This window comes from Pan troglodytes, chromosome 23 (assembly GCF_028858775.2).
Source record: "Pan troglodytes isolate AG18354 chromosome 23, NHGRI_mPanTro3-v2.0_pri, whole genome shotgun sequence".
Lineage (NCBI taxonomy): Eukaryota > Metazoa > Chordata > Mammalia > Primates > Hominidae > Pan > Pan troglodytes.
This window is the reverse complement of record NC_086016.1, coordinates 23,526,698-23,543,795: the sequence shown is the minus strand read 5'-3', so window position 1 is coordinate 23,543,795 and position 17,098 is coordinate 23,526,698. Positions and strand designations below refer to the sequence as shown.

The 17,098-nt window shown below is 49.6% G+C and overlaps 1 protein-coding gene across 3 annotated transcripts in view; it reads right to left on the bottom strand.

The window, feature by feature from the left end:
• Positions 1 to 17,098, bottom strand: part of UBE2L3 (ubiquitin conjugating enzyme E2 L3) — a 56,560-nt gene that overhangs the window by 31,359 nt on the left and 8,103 nt on the right. The window lies entirely within an intron of this gene.

The window sequence follows — 17,098 nt, the reverse complement described above, 5'->3', positions numbered from 1 at the left end:
AAAATTGGACAGTGAGGACTAAACTGCGCTTGGAGTGGTTAAGGAGGCATGGAGCTGCCATGGCGGTCCCCTCTGCAAGGTCATTGCCTCTACCCATGCCCCAGACCAAGACAAGCCCCCACCTCAGTGAACCCCCCTGAATAGGACAGGGGGAACCATGCTTCTGCAGACGTACCACCTCCTCTTTGGGTTGATCACCATGGCTGTTTAAATCCCTCAGCACCCTGCATAGGGCAGACATGTGGCAGGAGCTATCCTGAGGTGCTGTACACCTGATACCTTCCAATCAAGATTCATTAAGCACTGATTATGCACCAGATGCTGAGAAGCTAAAGATGAATAAAACTGGGGACTGGGAACAAACCAGACACAAACGCATATCCAGTTTTCTACCCAGTGCTATAAGTGCGATTTCAGAAGGACTCCACCTCAACATGGGCACACAGCAAAGAGAACCATCCAGTCTGGGACTGGGGTGGGAGTGGGGGGGTGGGGGGGGGCACTGAGCCTGTTTCCTCAGCTGCAAAACAGACCCAGAGTGCAGAAAAGGAAAGGGAAGCCATGTTGTGGGCAACAGGACCCCTTGCAAATATGTGGGGTTATTGTTGTATAAACAGTCAATGCAGCAAGTGCCATTTCACCCAGAAAGCACAAATTTACGACTTCAGGGTCCTGCCTGAGATGTCTTCAGAACTGTCTGTCACCTGTTTTTCAACTGTGCACCAGCCTGACATTTCCCATTGCCTCCAACATCTCAGTGAATGCCTGGCAGGCGCTATAACCCAAACCACCCAGCAATGCCCTCCCGCCAGAACACCAGCCTCGCCAACATTCCTCCACTCTGACACATGAAGTGCCACTCTACCCGCCTCAGCCCGGCCTCCCATCCAGTGGCACAAAAGCCGCCTCCACACCTGTCAGGCACCTTCTCTTCTGCAGCCCGAGCACCATCCAGCTGAGCCCTGCCTCCTTCGCCAGGCTGCTTCCTCTGGCCCAGCTCCAGCACCCTCCAGAACCTCCTTACATGGTACTTCAACTCACAGTGGCTTGGGGGCTCCCTATCAGCCCCCACATCAAGCCCAAAAGATCCTTGCACCTCATACTTCCATCACACAGTGGTAGTTTAAAAGGCACCCTGAGGCTACACAGGCAGGGAAGGAAACAATTTGCAAGGAAGGGGGAACCGGAGCCCAGGTTACTGGTTCTGAGTAGGAAGATGTGCTGGGCGCCCGGCCCAGAGCAGCAGAGAGGGAGAGTGCAGTGAATGAATACACGGAAGAGGTGGAACACACTGGTGCTTCATAGCAGGCAACAGGCACAAGTTTCCCCCCACAGGGTGCTCCTGCCTGTCACCCTCATCTGCCCACCACAATCACCTGGACTTGGGCCCAGCCCCAGAAAGTCTGGTCCAGCAAGTGTGGTTGGAGCCTGAACATAGGGATTTCTCACTGGCTATACCTGTGGTGAGAGAAGAGGCACTGCTGGGAGCGATGACGGATCCATTTCTCCCTGAGGAGGCGTTAGCGGCATGGGCTGCAACCTCCTGCAGTGAGGAATGGGGTGGCCTGGCCCCTCTCCACCTGCATGAGGCCCCTCTTTCCCTGCATAAGGAGGTACGGAACCTGAGGGACCACTCCAACCTGCCAACTGCCACCTGGTCCTCCTGCTCACAAGACTCATAAGAAATGCTCCCCTGGGGATTATGAAGCCTGGGCAGACTCAGAAAGGGGAAGAGATCTCACATCCACACTGCCACCTCCTTCCACTCTCCAAATAGAATGTAAGCTCAACGAGGGCAGGGATCAGGAAGCCCTGGTCCTGCCAGTGCCTGGCTCACAGTGGTGCTCAAACATGTGCTTAATGACCAGGTTGGTGGGTGGATGGGAAGCTGGGGCTTTGGGAGGAAAAAGGAATCTGGGGTGGGAAGGATTTTCTATAAATACAGTTCCAATGCTGTGTTTGGCTTTTTTGACCTTGGCTCAAGATACCAGAGTAAGATTCTTGGCTAAGGACAGGATATACCATGCATGTCCCTTAAGGCTGGAGTCCTAGCAAACAAAATGTTTTAAACCAAATACAGATAGGAAAAAATATGCCACACAGAACTTTGAAACTAGACAACTAAAAAAAGAAGAAACAACAGTGAAGATATCTAACATTTATGGGAGAAAACAAATTTTAAAATCATCTGTAAATATACTTTATGGTTTCAGAAATCCACACTCCAACAGTATAAAGTATGGGTGATGGCTGAGTGCGTTGGCTCACACCTGTAATCCCAACACTTTGGGAGGCCAAGGTGGGTGGATCACCTGAGGTCAGGAGTTCGAGACAAGCCTGGCCAACATGGCGAAACCCCATCTCTACTAAAAACACAAAAATTAGCCGGGTGTGGTGGTGGGCGCTTGTAATCCCAGCTACTCGGGAGGCTGAGGCAGGAGAATCGCTCGAACCCGGGAGGCAGAGGTTGCAGTGAACTAAGATCGCACCACTGCACTCCAGCTTGGGCGAAAAGAGTGAAACTCTGTCTCGAAAAAATAAAAAAATAAAAAAATAAAGTAGGGATGATGAACACAAGGTAAATTTCACAAGAATTACAAAAATATGGCAAGATGGAACTCAACTGTTACATGAGAGTGAAAAACTGTATCTTGCTCAAGAAAAAGGAGAGGAAGCAGTCAGTGAGGAGCACTAAGGGCAGGGGTGCAGAAAGGACACTTACTGGTGCTTTGGTATCAAGGAGATCCAGGGGATCCACAGACAAAGATAAAAGCAATACTGCCATGGGAGTGAGCCACACACCTGGCCAGAAAGAAGAATGGGCAACCCTGAGGATGCTAATGACAGCAGGGTTGGGAAGCTCAGAGAATCCTAAGTAGGGTTGTCAGATAAACTCCCAACTTACCTTGCCGTCAAGTTAAGCTCTCCAAAGACAGAAAAGGCAACCTCCTTTACATGATTCTAACCAACAAGGAAGAACTGATGATAAGGCAAAAGTGAGAGAAACAGGCAAACAAACAAACAGGCCCTGACATCTTCAGAGAATGATGAGCATACCATAGTAGAAAGTTTCTCAACAGGGTGTTGCTGGCATCCAGATACGACTCTGCACTTGAGCCTCCCAAGCCCTTACCCTGAGACAGATGCCAGGCACTGTGACCAACCCACCCCAATTTCCCAACATCCTCTACAGCTTCCACTGAGAACCACGGGCACTATGAGTGGCCAGGATGCTAAAAGACCTGCACTGCACAAGACGGTCCTGTGGACAGAAACTATTTAGCCCAAAATGCCAATCATGCCGGGCGCAGTGGTTCACGCCTGTAATCCCAGCACTTCGGGAGGCCGAGGTGGGCGGATCACGAGGTCAGGAGATCAAGACCATCCTGGCTAACACGGTGAAACCCCGTCTCTACTAAAAATACAAAAAAAATTAGCCGGGCATGGTGGCGGGCGCCTGTAGTCCCAGCTACTCGGGAGGCTGAGGCAGGAGAAAGGCGTGAACCCAGGAGGCGGAGCTTGCACTCAGCCAAGATTGCGCCACTGCACTCCAGCCTGGGTGACAGAGCGAGACTCCGTCTCAAAAAAAAAAAAAAAAAAAAATTCCAATCATGCCTCCACTGAGGAAAACAACTTCAAGAAGATAAATTCAGGCCAGGCGCAGTGGTTCACACCTGTAATCCCAGCATTTTGGGAGGCCAAGGCAGGCGGACTGCTTGAGCCCAGGAATTCAAGACCAGCCTGGCCAACATGGCAAAACACTGTCTCTACTAAAAAAAATACAGCCCAGGTGCAGTGGCTCATGCCTGTAATCCCAACACTTTAAGAGGCCAAGGCAGGTAGATCACAAGGTCAGGAGTTCAAGACCAGCCTGGCCAAGATGGTGAAACCCCGTCTCTACTAAAAATACAAAAAATTAGCCGGGCGTCATGGCAGGCACCTATAATCCCAGCTATTTGGGAGGCTGAGGCAGAGAACTGCTTGAACCCAGGAGGCGGAGGTTGTAGTGAGCCAAGATTGCGCCACTGCACTCCAGCCTGAGTGACAGAGCAAGACTCTGTCTCAAAAATAAATAAATAAAAATAAAAAACAAAAAAAGTAGCCAGGCATGGTGGTACATGCCTGTGGTCCCAGCTACTTGGGAGGCTGAGAGGTGAAAGCGGAAGAATCACCTGAGCCCTGGCAGTCAAGGCTGTGCAGTGACTCAAGATTACAACCACTGCACTCCAGCCAGGGCAACTGGAGTGAGAACCTATCTCAAAAAAAAAAAAAAAAAAAAAAAAAAAGAAAGAAAGAAGAAGAAAAATTGGAATCATTCAGAGATCAGTTCCATCTGAATATCTGAGACTCAAAAGGCCAGATGACTCAAACCCTCAAGATGGTTGTAAACCCTCAAGAAAACTGTGCCCCGATAACGGAGAATGGTCCTGACAGTGAAGAATTAGGGAAGGAATTGAAGGAAACCAATGTAAATTCCAAGAAGTGGAATTCAAAAGGATGTTACAAATGACAGAAGAAAGGACCTGATAAAAACCGCAAGAGCAGCCCAGCTCTAAAACAGAGTTAGGAAGACCAAAGCCAAGAATGACAGATGCTTACAAATAACACTCCCACAAAGGTTTGTTTCAGTTCTGCTCAGAGCAAGAAGCAACCCAAGTCAGCTGCTCAGGGCTGATGGTGCACTGCTGACAAAGACAGAAAGAGTTCAAGGGAAAGCACCAGGCAGCTCACACATTCCTTCTCTTGATGGGGACAGCAGGCTTCCCAACCAGGGCAGGTGGTGCAGGAGAAAGAGAGCAATGCTTCTCAGAATGAGGTCCACTTCGGAGCCCAAGTAGACTTCAGTGTATAGAGGGAACTGAAAAAGCCCAGGGGTGCCACCCAGCTCCTGAAAATGGAAAACACCCATGCCCCAAACTCAACCCCAGAGAGCTTGATGCCCACTCCAGGGCAAAGTGTGGAGCATGGCAGAGAGGGATGGTTACTTAACAGCTTTGCAAGCACTAACAGGAGAGATGGGCCCTGGGCCCCAGCAGAAGGCCACGGACTCAAGTCCTGAGAGGAGATGGGAGAACAGGAGACTGCTGTGTATAGCCAGTGCTCAGTCACACAGCTCAGATGTACACACCTGCGTCTCGGCAAAGCAGTTAACAAAGTTCCTCTTTTGCTTCTTTTTGGGATCTACAATGAGGCCTAGAAAACTGTTCAAAATCTCCCCAGGTAACCCTCACACAAGGCCAGGTTTCAGAACCCTTCAGGAGCCACTAATCAAGAAATCTAGGCCAGGCGCGGTGGCTCACGCCTGTAATCCCAGCACTTTGGGAGGCCAAGGCGGGCGGATCACGAGGTCAGGAGATCGAGACCACATGGTGAAACCCCGTCTCTACTAAAAATACAAAAATTAGGTGGACATGGTGGCGCGTGCCTGTAGTCCCGGCTACTCGGGAGGCTGAGGCAGGAGAATAGCTTGAACCAGGGAGTCGGAGGTTGCAGTGAGCCGAGATTGCGCCACTGCACTCCAGCCTGGCGACAGAGCAAGACTTCGTCTCAAAAAAAAAAAAAAGGAATCTATGCCAGTGCCAGGCGTGGTGGTTCATGCCTGTAATCCCAGCATTTTGGGAGGCCAAAGCAGGTGGATCACTTGAGGCCAGGAGTTTGAGACCAGCCTGGCTGACATGGTGAAACCCCATCTCTACTAAAAATACAAAAATTAGCCAGGCATAGGGGTGCATGCCTGTAGTTCCAGCTACTCAGGAGGCTGAGGCATGAGAATTGCTTGAACAAGTGAGACAGAGGTTGCCGTGAGCCAAGATCACACCACTGTACTCCAACTCCAGCCTGGGCGACAGAGCGATAACCTATCTTAAAAAAAAAAAAAAAAAAAAGGCCGGGCACAGTGGCTCACACCTGTAATTCCAACGCTTCAACACTCTGGGAGGCTGAGGTGGGTGGATCACTTGAGGACAGGAGTTTGAGAGCAGCCTGGCCGACATGGTAAAACCCTATCTTTACTAAAAATACAAAAATTAGCCGGGCATGGTGGTTGACTCCTGTATTCCCAGCTACTTGGGAGGGTGAGGTTGGAGAATCACTGGAACCCGGGAGGTGGAGGTTGTGGTAAGCTGCAATCACACCACTGCACCTGAGCCTGGGTGACAGAGCAAGACTCCGTTTAAAAAAAAAAAAAAAAAAAGGCTGGGTGCAGTGGCTCAAGCCTGTAATCCCAGCACTTTGGGAGGCCGAGGTGGGCGGATCACTTGAGGTCAGGAGTTTGAGAACCAGCCCGGCCAACAAGGTGAAACCTCATCTCTACTAAAAATACAAAAATTAGCTGGGCATGGTGGCGTGCACCTATAGTCTCAGCTACTCGGGAGGCTGGGGCAGGAGAATCGCTTGAACCCGGGAAGTGGAGGTTGCAGTGAGCTGAGATCACGCCACTGCACTCCAGCCTGGGTGCAGACTCCCAGAGTGAGACTCCGTCTCAAAAAAATAAAATAAATAAAATGAATCTAGACCAGGAGCCAGGGGCGGTGGCTCACACCCATAATCCCAACACTGGGTGGTCAAGGCAGGAGGATCACTTAAGCACAGGAACTCAAGACCAGCCTGGGCAATACAGCAAGACCCTATCTCTACAAAAATAAAAAAATTAAAAAATTAGCCAGGTGTGGTGATGTATGCCTGTGGTCCCAGCTACTCAGCAGGCTGACTTGGGATGGCCAGTTGAGTCCAAAAGGTTGACGCTGCAGTGAGCCATGATGGTGCCACTACACTCCAGCCTGGTCAACAGAGCAAGACCCTGTCTCAAAAAAAGAAAAACTAGAAAAGAAATCCAACAGCACTAGACGACCCTTCCCCCCACAAAATATGTAGGAATCCTCCCATCCAATATTTCCAGCCAAAACTCTTTGGTGCAACCCAGTAATTCCAACTAAAGCTCTTTGGTGCAACCCAAATGAGCAGTGTGCAGAATCCTACCAAGTCAGCCTGGTGATTTCCCCCCTCTATGTCTTTCCCCAGGATGTCTCCTGGAAGGATGTCCCTAACTGTCCTGCCTATCACCAGCCCCACATCCCCAACATGCTCATCATTGAAAGCCTCTCTCAAATGCCTGTTCCTCTAAGGAGCTCCCCAAGCCCTGGCTAAAAGTGATGCTCCTTTCTCTCAACAGCCACTACAATGTTTCTGTACAAAATGGATAAACAGAGGCTGGATCAAGAAGAGCTGAGGAGAATTGAATGGCTTTAGAACTGGTGGCCTGAAGTCACCCTGGTGGGAAGTGGGCTGAGAGAGATGTAGTTAGGTACCACATATCAGGGAAGGAACGAATACAGGCTTAAAGACCAAACCTCTAAGGGTCCTTGATAGGAAAACAACACCCCAAATCACAGAATGAAATATTTTAGAGATCCAGTAAAGACCTGGACTTGGTTCCAAACACGTAATTTTTCACCAAGCACAAGGCATGAACCTTAGCAGCAGCGTGAAAAACTGACTGGTTTAGCTGACCAATCGTTTGTGCCATGTTTAGCGTCCAGGCCACCCTGAACTATTCAGAGCCAAATGCTGTGTCCAGTTCTGGACACCATACTTTAGAAGACCACATCAAATAAGGGCTGCTCAGGACAAGAACAGCAAGGACCATATCCTACCAGGAACAATCAAAAGGTCCAGGAACCTATGGCCTAAAGAAATGTGAAGATGACACACATCTGTCTTCAAATGTTAAAAAGTTCACCTGCTGGCTGGACGAAGTGGCTTATGCCAGTAATTCCACATTTTGTTGTTTTTTGTTTGTTTGTTTTGAGACGGAGTCTCGCTCTCCAGGCTGAAGTGTGGAGGCGTGATCTCAGCTCACTCCAACCTCCGCCTCCCAGGCTCAAGTGCTTCTTATGCCTCAGCCTCCTGAGTAGCTGGGACTACAGGCACGCACCACCATGCCCAGCTCATTTTCGTATTTTTAGTAGAGATGGGGTTTTGCCATGTTGGCCAGGCTGGTCTCCAACTCCTAACCTCAAGGGATCCACCCGCCTCGGCCTCCCAAAGTGCTCCTGTAATCCCAGCACTTCGGGATGCCGAAGCGGGAAAATCACTTGAGGCCAGGAGTTGGAGACCAGCCTGGGCCACACAGTAAGACCTCATCTCTACAAAAAAATCAAAAAATGAAGCGGAAGGATTGCCTGAGCCCAGGAGGCCCAGGCTGCAGTGAGCCATGATCATGCCACTGCACTCCAGTCTGGGTGACAGAGTGAGACCTTGTCTCAAAAAAATAAAAATAAAATAAAACTTAAAATTTAAAATTTAGGCCGAGGCCGGGTGCGGTGGCTCACGCCTGTAATTCCAGCACTTTGGGAGGCCAAGGCAGGCAGATCACAAGGTCAGGAGTTCAACACCAGCCTGGCCAATATGGTGAAACCCCATCTCTACTAAAAATACAAAAATTAGCCAGGCGTGGTGGTGACACCTGTAGTCCCAGCTACTCGGGAGGCTGAGGCAGAAGAATCGCTTGAACCCGGGAGGTGGAGGTTGCAGTGAGCTGAGATCACGCCACTGCACTCCAGCCTGGGTGACAGAGCGAGACTCTGTCTCAAAAAAAAAAAAAAAAAAAAAAAAAAAAAAAAAAATTTTAGGCCAGACACGGTGGCTCATGCCTGTAATCCCACCACTTTGGGAGGCCGAGGCGGGCGGATCACCTGAGGTCGGGAGTTCGAGACCAGCCTGACCAACATGGAGAAACCCCGTCTCTACTAAAAATACAAAATTAGCCCAGCATGGTGGCACATGCCTGTAATCCCAGCTACTCAGGAGGCTGAGGCAGGAGAATCGCTTGAACCCAGGAGGCAGGAGGTTGCAGTGAGCCAAGACCGCGCCATTGAACTCCGGCCTGGGCAACGAGTGAAACTCCACCTCAAAAGAAAAAAAAATTAAAATTTAAAAAGTTCACCTGCAAAGGATTCAACCTTCTATATGAGTAAAGAAGAAAGAATTGGGGCCAGTAAGTGTTCACTATCCCAGGCAGCTTTTGACTCAGTGCCAAACTCTTTAATGCTACCTCCACGTGGTCTAAGCCCCCCTGACTCGGGGCAGCAGTCGTCATGTCATTATAGATACTCAAATGGGTGGGGCAGACAGGGCTGCCGGTGGCCAGGGCTGTCAGAAAGAAGCCACCTGCACTGGGCAAGACTGTACTATACACCCTCTTGAGTCTCCTCTGAAGTCAGTGCCAGGAGCAGGTGAACAGACGTGCAGAAGAATAACCAGTGGGGCCAGTCAGGGATGCTTCAGATGTCACAGCAGTACTATGGGCAGCAAGTCTCAATGCAAGGACACTGGTACAATGTAAACAAGCATATTCCATACCACTGTATCATTTTATATCTGTTAAATGGCAAAAGGCCTGTAGTATCCCTAAAGGAAAGTAAAGCTTAAGGCCACTTTTCTTGGCTGTTGAGGGTGGGTTAAAAGAACTGAGAAACGCTGCTCTAGGAACCTTTAGGTCACAGTGAGGAAAGTCTAGCAGACACCAGTGGAGGGAACAGCTTTGTGGAAGACAGGCTCTGAGATGGGCCTTGAAAGACGGGGGAAGACAGAACTGCTAGAGAACAGGTGTCCATGTGTGGGAAATGTGTATGCAGAGACATGGAGGGCAGAAATCAGTGGGGGCGTTAGGGAAGCAGAAAGGAAACCAGTTTAGCTGCAGTGTTTACCAACTCAGGGCACTCATGATCAGGGCCAGAACTTTCAGCCAGGGTGCATGGCCAAGCCCCTGGGGGCTGTTTAATACCCCTATGCAGAGAGGCAGGGGAAGGGGTTAGATGGGTACAGGGGAGAAGGAAGGAGAGCTGACTGTGCCTAGGCGCCATCTAGGACCTGCTTATTGCATCAGCCTCCAGTACAAGATGGGTACCTTTGTGAGGGGAGTGCTCCCAGATGACTGTGATGTGCAACCCCTGCTCTGCTTAAGAATCACCATATTGAGGGCCGGGCATGGTAGCTCACGCCTGTAATCCCAGCACTTTGGGAGGCTGAGGCAGGTGGGACCTGAGGTCAGGAGTTCAACAGCAGCCTGGCCAACATGGTGAAACCTCGTCTCTACTAAAAATACAAAAATTAACTGGGCGTGGTGGCACGCGCCTGTAATCCCAGCTACTCGGGTGGCTCAGGCAGGAGAATTACTTGAACCCATGAGGCAGAGGTTGCAGTGAGCCGAGATCGCGCCATTGCACTCCAGGCTGGGCAACAATAGTGAAACTCCGTCTCAAAAAACAAAAAACTACAAAAATTAGCCAGGAGTCATGGTGCATGCCTGTAATCCCAGCTACTTGGGAGGCTGAGGTAGGAGAACAGCCTGAACCTGGGAGGCAGAGGTTGCAGTGAACCGAGATCGCACCACTGCACTCCAGCCTGGGTGACGGAGCGAGACTCCATCGCCAAAAAAAAAAAAAAAAAAAAAAAAAAAACCCACCACATTCATACCACCCAGTCTCTTGGCAAGGAAAAAACTGGAGCCTTGATGAATGCAGTGTCATTTCTACAGCTAGAAACAAGCTCCTAAAAGGACTAAAACCTCCCACTGAGCTAAGCACATGGAAAAAATCCCTCTGACTACAAGTCTATAAGCACCGAAACCCAGACATTGTTCTGAACTGCTTTTTTTGTTTCGTTTTGTTTTTTTGAGATGAAGTCTCACTCCGTCACCCAGACTGGAGTGCAGTGGTGTAATCTTGGCTCGCTGCAACCTCCGCCTCCCAGGTTCAAGCGATTCTCCTGCCTCAGCCTCCTGAGTAGCTGGGACTACAGGCAGGTGCCACCATGCCTGGCTAATTATTTTTGCTTTTTTTTTTTCAGTAGACACGGGGTTTTGCCATGTTGGCCAGGCTGGTCTGGAACTCCTGACCTCAGGTGATCCACCTGCCTCAGCCTCCCAAAGTGCTGGGATTATAGGCATGAGCTACTGGGCACAGCTTGTTCTTAATTTTTTTTTTCTTTTTTTTTTGAGACAGTTACACTATTGTTGCCCAGGTTGGAGTGCAATGTTGTGATCTCGGCTCACCGCAACCCCTGCCTCCCAGGTTCAAGTGATTCTCCTGCCTCAGACTCCCGAGTAGCTGGGATTACAGGCGCCCGCCACCATGCCCGGCTAATTTTGTATTTTCAGTAGAGTCGGGGGTTTCTTCATGTTGGTCAGGTTGGTCTCGAACTCCCGACCTCAGGTGATCTGCCCATCTAGGCCTCCCAAAGTGCTGGGATTACAAGCGTGAGCCACCGTGCCCAGCCTGAATTTTTTTTTCCTTTAAGTGAACACCGGCCAGCACAGTGGCTCACACCTATAATCCCAGCATTTTGGGAAGTCAAGGTAGGAGGATCGCTTGAGGCCAGGAGTTCAAGACCAGCCTAGGCAACATAGCAAGATCCCATCTCTACAAATAATAAGAATAACAAAATGGCCAGGCATGGTGGCTCATGCCTATAATCCCAGCACTTTGGGAAGCCAAGGCAGGTGGACTGCTTGAGCCCAGGGGTTTCAGACTAGCCTGGAAAACATGGCAAAACCCCATCTCTACCAAAAAATGCAAAAATTAGCTGTGCATGGTAGTGTTCACCTATAGTCTTCAGCTACTTGGGGGGCTGAGGTGGGAGAACTGTTTGAACCTGGGAGGCAGAGGTTGCAATAAGCCAAGATTGCACCACTGCACTCCAGCCTGGGCAACAGGGTGAGACTCCATCTCAAAAAAAAAAAAAAAAAAAAATTAGCCGGGCATGGTGGCACACACCTGTAGTCCCAGCTACCCAAGAGGCTGAGGCAGGACGATCCTTTGAGCCCAGGAATTCGAGGTTATAATGAGTTATAATGAGTTATGATCATGCCACTGCACTCCAGCCTGGACAACAGAGCAAGACCTTGTCTCTTGAAGAAAAGAGCCCAGGCATGGTGGCTCATGTCTGTAATCCCGGCACTTTGGGAGGCTGAGGCCGGCAGATCATATGAGGTCAGGAGTTCGAGGCCAGCCTGGCCAACATGGTGAAACCCCGTCTCTACTAAAAATACAAAAATTAAGTCCGGTACGATGGCTCACACCTGTAATCCCGCATTTTGGGAGGCTGAGGTGGGGGGATCACAAGGTCAGGAGTTCGAGACCAGCCTGAACAACATGGTGAAACCCTGTCTCTACTAAAAATACAAAAAACTTAGCCAGGCATGGTGGCACGTGCCTGTAGTCCCAACTACTCGGGAGGCTAAGGCAGGAGAACTGCTTGAACTCAGGAGGCAGAGGCTGTAATAAGCCGAGATCACGCCACTGCACTCCAGCCTGGGCAACAGAGTGAGAGTCTATCTCAAAGAAAATAAAAAGAAAGAAAAGAAAAGAGTAATTCCAACAAGAACAGAAAACAAAGAGATGCTGGGAAAGGGGTAGCCATGGCTTGAGAGGAAGTGGTCAATTATGAGGCCATTCTGCACTGTTTACAATTCACAGTCCTGAGATGGGCAAGTGGGGCATATTAGCCCCATTTCACAGATGGTAAAGCCAAGGCTCAGAGATGTCCAAGTCAAAGAACTTGTATAGAGCACGCCCAGGACTAGAACCTGCACTGAAATTGCTCTTTTTTGACTATCTCAGCCACCCAAAGCAGTGAGTTAATGCTCCCATTAGAAACGGACAGAGCAGGTTTTCCTGTTTACTCTGTGGGATCCCAGGAGGGCTTAGCTTGCTCTGGAATAGTATTGACCAATATTTACATCAACAAAAACATGAACATATTCAGTATTTTCCCTATTCCTGCACAGCTAGTCTTTATGTGCCTGTGTTGTGCAAGGAATATTTCTAGGCTCCTACTGCTCAGGCAAAACAAAACCTGGCAGATGGAGCTGGACATCTGAGGAAAGTTACATAAACCTGCCTTAAATCTACCAAATTCCAGTATAACTGGTCTATCAAAGTAAATAACTGTAACAGAAATGCAAACTTTCCAAGCTTGCATAAGACAACCGTTAGCAATGACACTAAAATCATGACTTTTTTTTTTCCCCGAGACAGGGTCTTGCTTTGTTGCCGACGCTGGAGTGCAGTGGCATGATCACGGCTCACTGCAGTCTCAACCTCCAGAGCTCAAGTGATCCTCCCACCTCAGCCTTCTGAGAAGCTGCGACTACAGGCATGTGCCAATATGCCCAGTTAATCATTTTATTTTTTGCAGAGACAGGGTCTCACTATGTTGGGCAGACTGGTCTCAAATTCCTAGGCTCAAGTGATCCTCCTGCCTCAGCCTTCCTAAGTGCTGGGATTATAGGCATGAGCCACCGTGCCTGGCCACTAAATCATGACTTAAATGTAATTCAATATACTGAAAATCTAAACATAAGCCTCATGGCCTTCTAATGCAATTCTCTCATTTCAACTTACATTTCAATTTCTCTCATTTCAAATTGCTAAGGGGGCAGGACCCATGCCAAGACATCATCCCTTCCATAGGTCAGCAGTATGGTAGCTATCTTACATTTAGTTATCATCGTAACTAATTACACCTGGGGCTGGGCATGGTGGCTCACGCCTGTAATCCCAGCACTTTGGGAGGCCGAGGCAGGTGGATAACCTGAGGTCAGAAGTTCGAGACCATCCTGGCCAACATGGTGAAACCCCGTCTCTACTAAAAATACAAAAATTAGCCAGGCGTGGTGGCGGGCACCTGTAGTCCCAGCTACTCAGGAGGCTGAGGCAGGAGAATTGCGTGAACCTGGGAGGCAGAGGTTGCAGTGAGCCGAGATCACACCATTGCACTCCAGCCTGGGTGACAAGAGTGAAACTCCATCTCAAAAAATAAATAAATAAATAAATAATACACTTAGCTATGATCATAACTTTATGAAGTCATCTCATCATCTGCTGGACAAATCAGGGCACTGAGGCTCAGAGGCACAACACTAAGGAGTCAAAGGCAGAAATCTACATCTGAACTCTTACTCTATCACAGCACAGTGCTTCTCAGAGGTTACAGCACACTCCTTCTCAGGTGGTCATTCTAAGAGGACATGACAAAGAAAACACTCAACAGAGGCTTAGAGGAACGCACTGCCCACAGCCTCCACAGTAAGCATGGGGGAAGCATGGCCAAAGCTCCAACTCAGCAGGCCTTGACACCAGCTTCTGGCTGCCGGGCCTCGTTCCTGGAAGGTGTTTCCGTGTCCATCTGTACATGGGTGTGCCTGGCATTCCTGACCTCCATTACAAACTCCAGAGTCCAGCACCCCCCTACTAGACTGACAGCTCCTTGAGGGCTGGGACACTGACCTCTTCAAGTCTGTCCACAACAGACTCAACCACACAAAGCCTGACACAGGACAAATGGGCACGACGGGAACTGCCTGTGTAAAACTCGTGGAGAATCCTTCAGGAAGCTTAGGTTTTCTTATGCTGACTGTTCTTTTTTTTTTTTTCTTTCGAGACAGAGTCTTGCTCTGTCACCCAGGCTGGAGTGCAGTGGCGCAATCCCGGCTCACTACAAGCTCCGACTCCCGGGTTCACGCCATTCTCCTGCCTCAGCCTCCCAAGTAGCTGGGACTACAGGCACCCACCACCACGCCCGGCTAATTTTTTTTTGTATTTTTAGTAGAGACAGGGTTTCACTGTGTTAGCCAGGATGGTCTCGATCTCTTGACCTCATGATCCTCCCACCTCAGCCTCCCAAAGTGCTGAGATTACAGGCCTGAGCCACCGTGCCCGGCCGCTGACTGTTCTTAATGAGAGGCATGCTGGTGTGAAACACTTTTTTATAAGCCATCTCAGACGGGTTCAGAGGCTATTCAACCTCTGAGTTACACCCTCTCCCTCACCGTGAGTCAGGTGGTCTCCTCTGAGAAAGATGGAGCATCACATGAGCCCTGACATTAGCCCATGAGCCCTTTGACATTAGCACCTGCTTTGGTTGCAGATGTGCCTGCTGGGCTAAGGGCTGTCAAAAGAGAATGTTCCCCGCTCTGCCTACCTATGCTAGGAAAGTGGGGACAAAATCTGACAAGAAAATGAAATACAGAAAACTATAATCAACACAGCCCTGGAAGTGTTAAAAACCAAAACAAACAAAACCCAAACAGCCACCGAATCTGAAATGAACCCTCTTCCTCTCCATCTTGTCCCTTCCTCAAGACCAAAAGCAACCATCTAAAAAGCAGGAGCAAGGCCCAGAGAGCAGGGGACCTTGACGTTGGGCCTGGCTCCACCACTGACTTCAGCCTCCTCATCTGTAAACAGAGGCCACTGGTGTCTGCTTTCCAAGATCCCTCACACAGCTCTGGAATTCTAGAGTATGTGTGCAGCAAGGGTCAGAAGGAGAAACTACACAGCCACCAGAAGCAACTTTCTTAACTTTCTGCTTCAAGGTTGAAAGAGAAGACAAGGGCTGGGCACGGTAGCTCACGCCTGTAATCCCAGCTATTTGGGAGGCTGAGGCAGGCGGATCACCTGAGGTTAGGAGTTCACGACCAGCCTGGCCAACACCGTGAAACCCCGTCTCTACTAAAAAATGCAAAAATTAGGCCAGGCACAGTGGCTGCTCACGCCTGTAATACCAGCACTTCGGGAGGCCAAGGTGGGTGGATCATGAAGTCAGGAGATCGAGACCATCCTGGCTAACATGGTGAAACCCCGTTTCTACTAAAAATACAAAAGATTAGCTGGGTGTAGTGGCGAGCGCCTGTAGTCCCAGCTACTCGAGAGGGTGAAGCAGGAGAATGGCGTGAACCCAGGAGGCGGAGCTTGCAGTGAGCCAAGACTGTACCACTGCACTCCAGCCTGGGCAACACAGCGAGACTCCATCTCAAAAAAAAAAAAAAAATTAGCCAGGCATGGTGGCACACGCCTGTAATTCCAGCTACTCAGGAGGCTGAGGCAGGGAGAATTGCTTGAACCCAGAGGTGAAGGTTGCAGTGAGCCAAGATCGTACCACTGCACTCCAGCTTGGGCAACAGAGCGAGGCTGCGTCTCAAAAAAAAAAAAAAAAAAAAAAAAAAGGAAAGAGAAGACAAGAAGCAAGAATATTACATCTGAGACCTCAGCTTCTCAATCAAGAGTTGCTTTCGGCCAGGCGCAGTGGCTCACATCTGTAATCCTAGAATTTTCGGAGGCCAAGGTGGGCGGATCACAAGGTCAGGAGTTTGAGACCAGCCTAACCAACATGGTGAAACCCCAGCTCTACTAAAAATACAAAAATTGGGGGCCGGGCATGGTGGCTCACGCCTGTAATCCCAGCACTTTGGGAGACCGAGGCGGGAGGATCATAAGGTCAGGAGATCGAGACCATCCTGACTAACATGGTGAAACCCCGTCTCTACTAAAAATACAAAAAAATTAGCTGGGCATGGTGGCGGGCACTTGTAGTCCTGGCTACTCGGGAGGCTGAGGCAGAAGAATGGCGTGAACCTGGGAGGTGGAGCTTGCAGTGAGCCGAGATCGCACCACGGCACTCCAGGCATGGGCGCCAGAGCAAGATTCCATCTCAAAAAAAAACCAAAAAAAACCAAAAATGCAAAAATTAGCCAGGTGTGGTGGCGTGCGCCTGTAATCCCAGCTACTCAGGAGGCTGAGGCAGAAGAATTGCTTGAACCTGGGAGGCGGAGGTTGCAGTGAACCAAGATCACACCTTTGTACTCCAGCCTGGGTGAAAGAGCGAGACTCCGCCTCAAAAAAAAAAAAAAAAAAAAAAGTTGCTTTCAAACCTCCACCCCTGCCCCAGTTCAGCACCTGTGGGAGCCTTCCATAGCACCTATGCTCATCTTTGGACACAGTGACTGTCACACTACACTGGATGTTTACAATATGCAAGGTAAATTTCTGAGATATTAGAAAGACAAATTTTGAGTTCAAGAGCTATTCAATTTTAAGCTGGGCACAGTGGCTCACGCCTGTAATCCTTTGGGAGGCTAAGGTGGGTGGATTGCCTGAGGGCAGGAGTTCGAGACCAGCCTGGGAAATGGAGAAACCCCGTCTCTACTAAAAATACAAAAATCAGCCGGGTATGGTGGTGCATATCTGTAGTTCCAGCTACTCGGGAGGCTGAGGCAGGAGGAATGGCTTGAACATGGGAGGCAGAGGTTACAGTGAGC